This window comes from Nuphar pumila, chromosome 13, assembly GCF_984573655.1.
Source record: "Nuphar pumila chromosome 13, dmNupPumi1.hap1.1, whole genome shotgun sequence".
NCBI lineage: Eukaryota > Viridiplantae > Streptophyta > Magnoliopsida > Nymphaeales > Nymphaeaceae > Nuphar > Nuphar pumila.
The window spans coordinates 30,541,510-30,549,361 of record NC_143261.1 but is presented as its reverse complement, the minus strand read 5'-3'; positions in this window follow the sequence as shown (position 1 = coordinate 30,549,361).

The window sequence follows — 7,852 nt, the reverse complement described above, 5'->3', positions numbered from 1 at the left end:
CTTGAACGAGGAGCGGTCAGGGAATCGCATTGGCGATTTGGAGTTGATCTCCATTTGAACGCTCATTTATGCGCCATATATGTAGTATAAGCAGAAGCCTGTGCTTTATACAGCTGCGGCGTAATGAAATGCATATATTATTGTTCAGGGTGTGTAACTGAATGAAATATTCTACATATATAACAAAGCAGAAGCCTTGGCATCGTTCGACGCGACGGCGTAAGTAAATACATTACAGAAAGCAGGAGCCTTGGCATCGTTCGACGCGACGGCGTAAGTAAATGCATAATCGGAAGTGCAGTAATCGTAAGTGCAGAAAACAGGAAGCCTTGGCATCATACGACGCGACGGCAAAGGTAAATTACATAGCCTGTGCAATATAGGACGCGTCGGCAGAATCAGCAGATATACACCTAGATCCGTATCCAACGATAGTTACGAGGCGAGCGGGTGAACACCGAAGTGTTCTGAAGGGCTCAACCAAGAACTAGGGCGAGATACCATTTTGAAAACGCATATACTGCGTGTTTGAATATAGATATATCCGACGATAGTTACGAGACGAGCGGGTGAACACCGAAGTGTCCAAAAAGGGCTCAATCAAGAACTAAAGCAAGATACTACTTCAGAAAGTATATTCTATATACAAACAGTCAAATACTTGAGAGAGATGGATCAACGAAGCGAACTTACTTCAAATCGTGGAAGAAACGGCTCTGGGTTGCTTCTTTGGCTTCGAGCCTTCCTTCGAGAGGTCAGACTAAGTCAGATGAAGCTGACTTAGTTGAGAAAGAGGTAGAGTAGGTCAAGCTACTCAACCTAAGTGGTTTGAACCAAACAGGGTTCGATCCAAGTCAACTGGGTTCGGCAGGTTCGAACTCAGCTAAAGTAGGCTAAGTCTGGGTTCAGAAACCCAAACCGGAATCAGGACCAAAAAGGACTTTGACTTTGACTTTAAACCCAACTAGGTTCAAGTCAAGTCAACTGGGTTTGGACCAGGTCAAGTGGGTTCAGACCCAGGTCAGGTGGGTTAGGACCAGGTCAGGCAGGCTCAGGCTAAGTCAGGCAGGCTCAGACCAGGTCAGGTGGGCTCAGGTGGGCTAGGCTAGGTAGGGGAGGTTTAGGAGAGAGAGAGAAGGCAAGAGAGAGAGGGGGGTCGATTTTTATGAGAAGAGAGAGAGTGGGGAGGGCTATTTATAGCCCAAGCCCACCTCCTCTTGGGTTTTTCCATGCCCCTTCTACCCCCTTTGCTTCTTTTTAATTCCAAGAGGTTCCTTGGTGTGGGGCCCACTTGGATATTCCATGGGATATTTTTGTGGGTCCCACCAGATATTTTCTGAGGAATATTTCTGTGGGTCCCACCAATATTTCCGTGGATCCCGCAAGAATTTCGGGTTTCCAGCGATTTTTTCCGAAAATTTCTGAGTACGCCATTCCCTTTGTATTGACGTAACTAAGAAAGTTGGCTCGCAGGAATCCTTTGATTTCATTCAGGTAGGAAGTTATGGCTTCCAAAGTGTTTAAGCATATATTCGCGATTCGACGAATATCCTAAGTATAACTGGCTCGCAGGAATTGATTCGTTTCGCATTCTGAGAAAAAATGCTATTTTTACCGGTAAATACCTCATGAATTTTATTCAGATATTTTCTGAAAAATTGCGGGTCTTACATCATTACCCCCTTAAAGGAATTTCGTCTGCGAAATTCAGCTAAGAGTACAAGGTGAAGAGTTCAGGATATTTATCCCGCATATCCGATTCGGGCTCCCAAGTGCAATCATCGATTCCATGATGCTGCCACCTCACTTTAACAAGTGGACTGACCTTCGTTCTTAGCACTTGCTCCCGTCGGTCCATGATCTCCACTGGCCTTTCTTCTACCGTCATATCTTCTCGGATGTCAATGTCTTCATGTTGAATGACGTGAGAAGGATCATGAACGTACTTTCTAAGCATTGATACGTGAAATACATCATGTATTTGCGCGTATTGTGCTGTCAATGCTACTCGGTAGGCAGTCTCTTCGATTCGGCTCAAAACTTCGAAGGGACCAACGAATCTGGGGCTGAGCTTCCCCTTCTTTCCAAAATGAAACACACTCTTGGTTGGAGAGACCTTGATAAAAACCTTATCTCCAACCGCAAAAGTAAGTTCCCTACGCCGCTGATCGGCGTAGCTCTTCTGTCGACTCTGAGCGGTCAGTAGCTTCTTTCTGATCATGTGGACTTGCTCAGTATAATGCTGCAACACCATGGGCGAGTCCAAGGTTCGCTCACCCACTTCACCCCAATGGATTGGTGATCTACAGGGTCGCCCATACAAGGCTTCATACGGCGCCATCCCAATGCTAGCGTGGTGGCTATTATTATAAGCAAATTCAGCCAACGCTAGGTGAGAATCCCAATCACCTTTCTATTCCAGCATACAGGCTCTTAGCATATCTTCAAGAGTCTGTATGGTTCGTTCTGATTGCCCATCTGTTTGGGGATGGAATGTTGTACTGAACTTGAGTTTCGTCCCCAGGGCTTTCTGAAGCTGCTCCCAAAAGTGAGAGGTGAACTTCGGGTCACGATCAGATATGATCAAAATCGGTACTCCATGGAGTCTAATGATTTCCCGAATGTAGATCTCTGCCAATCGTTCAGTTGAGTATCGAGTGTTGATTGTCAGAAAGTGAGCAGAATTGGTGAGTCTGTCCACGATCACCCATATCGAATCGTGTTGTCTCTTGGATCGAGGCAATCCAACGATGAAATCCATCGTAATGCCTTCCCATTTCCATTCTGGAATCTCGATCCGTTGCATCTTTCCACCAGGTCGCTGATGCTCGATCTTAACTTGCTGATAGATCAAACACTTCGAGACAAACGTAGCCACATCACGCTTCATACCCTTCCACCAGTACTTCCTCTGCAAATCTCGAAACATCTTCGTACCTCCAGGGTGAATGGTGTACTTGCTATTATGAGCCTCCTGGAGTACTTCCTGTCTTATCTCAGGGTTATTTGGAACCCAAATCCTTTCTTCCATCCATATTCCTCTATCTTCTTTCAAATGGAAGAAAGTGTCATCTTTTTCAGCACGAGCTTTCAATTCCAAGTACTGGGGATCCTTGAACTGTTCGGCTACGATGCGATCTATGAACTCAATGTGGATCGTCAAACATGACATTTGGATTCAGCCAGAATCAGCCAAAAATGGCTTCCAGTTGACGAACTCCTCCATCAACTTCCATCGTCTGGTTAGGCTGGCCAGAGTGCCAACAGTCTTGCGACTAAGGGCATCTGCTACAACATTCGCCTTTCCAGGGTGATAGGAAAGCGTGAATTCATAGTCTTTGAGGAATTCCAGCCATCGCCGTTGCCGCATATTGAGTTCTTTTTGAGAAAAGAGGTATTTTAGGCTTTTATGGTCCGACATGACCTCAAATTTCTCTCCATACAGGTAGTGTCGCCAGATTTTAAGCGCGAACACTACCGCGGCAAGCTCCAAGTCGTGGGTTGGATAGTTTTTCTCATGAACTCTCAACTGTCGTGACGCATAGGCGATTACTTTGCCATGCTGCATCAACACACAACCCAGACCTGTTCCCGAGGCATCGGTATAAGCCACGAAGCCTCCCTGACCAGAAGGTAAGGTAAGGACAGGGGCAGTGGTAAGCCTCTGTTTGAGAACCTCAAAGCACTCCTTACACTGGTCAGTCCATTCAAACTTGACTCCCTTTTTTAGTAATTTCGTCATGGGTACGGCGATTCGGGAGAAGTCTTGTATGAACTTCCGATAATATCCGGCAAGTCCAAGGAAGCTACGGACCTCAGTAATATTTTCTGGCTGCTTCCAGTCCATCATAGCTTCCACCTTCGCAGGATCTACTGCGATTCCATCTTTCGAGATCACATGACCAAGGAACATCACTTTGTCTAGCCAGAATTCACATTTTGAAAACTTAGCATAGAGTTGGTTATTTTGAAGGGTTTTCAAGACGATTTTCAAGTGCTCCATGTGTTGTTCCTTGTTCCCAGAATATACGAGAATGTCATCAATAAAGACGATGACAAAGCTATCCAAATATGGTCTGAATATCCAGTTCATTATTTCCATAAAGGCAGCAGGCGCATTAGTGAGTCCGAAGGGCATTACTACGAACTCATAATGGCCGTATCTCGTTCTGAAGGCTGTCTTGGGTATATCCTCCTCATTTACTCTGAGCTGATGGTACTCAGACCTGAGGTCGATCTTGGAGAACACCCTCGTTGTTCTGAGTTGATCGAATAAGTCCTCAATCCGAGGCAACGGGTACTTATTTTTAACAGTTGCCTGGTTAAGCATCCGATAATCGATGCATAACCGAAGGGATCCATCCTTCTTCTTTACAAACAGCACTGGGGCTCCCCACAGTGACACACTAGGACGGATGAACCCTTGTTCTATCAGTTCTTCCAACTGACACTTCAACTCACTGAGTTCAGCTGGCGCCATTCGATACGGGGCTTTGGATATCGGCGCTGTTCCAGGTAAGGATTGAATTCCAAATTCAACCTCACGAAGTGGCGGAAGTCCTGGCAATTCCTCAGGAAATACATTGGGAAACTCCCGTACCACTTCCAAACTCTCAAGAGGTTGGTCGTTGGATCTTTCCACCGAGAGACTCAACAGGAAGGCCACACAACCCTTCCTAAGGTATTTTTGTACCTTAAGTGCTGATATGAGCCTTTTCTGTGGAACTGGTTTGGATAACCGGTACTCCATCTTAGGCAATCCGGGTCAAGATAGAATCACTTTGTCCTCGTGGCACAGAATCTTGGCATGATTCTGAGCCAACCAATTCATTCCCAGAATGACATCGTACTGTATCATATCGATCAGGATGGCGTCAGTAGGCAAGTGTTGCCCTGCTATCTCAATATCCAAATTTTTTACACACCGGATACATTTGGTGCGTGAACCTAACGGGTTATATACTTCGATCATTTTATCAATCGGTTGCACCGAAGCGTGGAGTTGTTCGGTGAAATCATCGGAGATAAACGTATGAGTAGCACCACAATCAAACAAGACGTAAGCTGCATGTCCATTAACAGGTATGGTGCCTTCAATCAGGTCACCATTTTCGACTTGTTCAGTCGTTACAGCGTATACACGACCTGCAGCAGGCCTTTGTTCTACTTTAGGTGGAGGTCGTTGAAACTGAGAACGTTGTGGCTCTGGTCGAGAGGGTCCGGCAGATCCGGCATTACTCCTCTGTTCATCTGCAGCCTTCTTGGCGCAATCCCTTATAAAGTGGCCCATCTTGCCATAATACAAGCACCCACCAATGTCACGAGGACATGGCTTTCCGGGGTGGTTCATACGACACCTTGGGCAGCTGAAGTTGGACTGCTGACCATTCGGAGTTGTGTTCTGTCTTGGCCTCACGACTTATTGAGTGTTGTTCCCTCCTTGGAACTTCTTCTTTTGAAAGGGTTGTCGTGAACCCTGGCCACCTGGGAACGTCCTTTTACGATTCCCACCATTCACTATGGGCTTCTTTGCTACGATCACTTTAGATCGCGCCCAATCCTCTTGGATTTTTGAAGCCGCTGCTACCGCAGCCTGAAAAGTCGAAGTGTGATCATCGCAAAAAATTTTCCTCTTTGTCGGTTTCTCTCTCTTCATTCTCTTTTCCTTTTCTAACCTCTATTTTCCTCCTTTTTTGAAGAGAGAAAAATAAAAGAAAGAAAAGAAAGAGAGAAGAGAAAAGAAAGAAAGAGAGAGAGAAGAGGAACTATTTTGCGGGTTTTCACTTGACCATGATTTGAAAAAAATTTAGAAATTTAACTCGCCTCCGTTTTTGAAAATATTGCGGAAAAATGGAGAGACGGGATTCGCTCGTCGGTACGAGGTTCGACCGTTCCTGGCGCCTTTACCAGGGGTAATCGAACCAAGGATCGAATCTATGCCTTTTGCTTTGCCTAAATATAATCTAAGAATATATTCTAACTCTAAATGCACAAAGAATCATACTTGTGCAATGCAAGGATGTATGCTCTTTTGAAAAGAATGTTTTGAAAATTTCCAAGTATTCTGAGATGAACTTGGTAAGGGAGTGAAGAAAATGATTTGAATCTAACTTTAGAACTTGAGATAGATCAAAGAAGTTCTAAGTTTTTGAAGTAAATCAGGATTTGGAAGAATAAATGAGAAAGAATGACTTGAAGCTTTGAAATGAAAGGAAATGAATGTTTCAAAGTCAAAATCGACTTTGAATTTTAGATTTAAATTTAGAAAAGGAAATGAATACTTGAGATGAAATTGAATTTGGATTTTTAAGTTTGGAATGGATCTGAGATAATCAAATGGTTTTTGAGAATAGAAATGGATTTAAGGAGTTTTGGATGAGATCTGAAAGTGGAATTGGATTTGAAATCTAGATTTGAGAATGGAATTGGATCTAAAAATGGATTTAAGATCTGAGATCCGAGATAAAATTGGGTTCTGGATCCTAAGATGGATTTAGATATGAAGTCTGAGACCCAAATGTAGAGTTGGATTCTGAATCCTAACATGGATTTGGATCCGAAGTCTGAGATCCAAAGTAGAACTGGACTCTGGATCCTAACATGGATTTGGATCTGAAGTCTGAGATCCAAAGTGAAATTGGATTCTGGATCCTAAAGGAGATTTGGATCTAAAGTCTAAGATCCCATGTAGAGTTGGACTCTGGACCCTAAGATAGATTGTGGATCTGAAGTCTGAGATCCAATGTAGACTTGGGTTCTGGATCCTAAGATGGATTTTGGATCTAAAATGTGAGATTCAAAGTAGACTTGGGTTCTGGATCCTGAGATCAAATTTTGGATCTGAAGTCTGAGATCCAAGGTGGAATCGGATTTAGAAAACTGGATCCAAGTTGATCTGATTTCGGATTTGGAATTTCCAAGATTGATTTGAGAATTGAATTCAAAAATGAATTTCAAAGTCAAATTGGATTTTGAATTTTGAAGCTTGAATCTAGAAGATGAATCAAGAATTTTCAAGTTTTGAATTGACTTCGAAAAATGAAATTTATAATTTGAATCTTGAATATATAAATGAATTTCAAAGTGAATTTGAATTTGAAGTTTGAATTGGAATTTAGAAGATGAAAAAAAGAATCTTAAAGTTAAATTGAACTTTGGATTTGATTGGAGTTTTGAATGTAAATTGAATTTGGAATTTCAAAGTCAAGTTGAACTTTGAAATCTGATTTGATTTGGAATTTTTGAATATAAAATGAATTTGAAACCTCAAAGTTAAATTGGACTTTGAGATTGAAAAATGAAATAGAATTTGAAAATGAAAAGATGAATTGGATTTTACGAGAATTGAAGATTGATTGAAGAAGATATTAACATCACTTGGGGTTTTGAAAAAGGAATTTTTGAAAATATGATGCAGTTCTATCCTAAATGATGAATGAATTTAAAGAATTTGAAATTTGATTTTGAAAAGCTATTTCATTCTTTAGATGAATTAAAATAAGATTAAAGATATAATACATCCTTGACTATGGTCATTGAATGTATTATATAATAATCTGTATTTAGATTCAAGAGAAGAGTGAAATACATTTGGTGCTTTTATAGAATTTAAAATGAAATGAACTCTCAATATACCCTGACTATGGCCATTGGTATATATTTTGAGTTAATTTCAAATTAAATTCTGATAAAAGGAGAAAATATTTGAAGAAAACATGATGAATTTTGAAAACGGATCCGGTGTGGATCCAGTGTTATTTCGTAAAAGATAAAAATCCTAAGTGTTGTCCACACCCTGACTATGGCCATTGATGTGGATCATCGACTTAGGATCAATTACCGCTTTACGAAA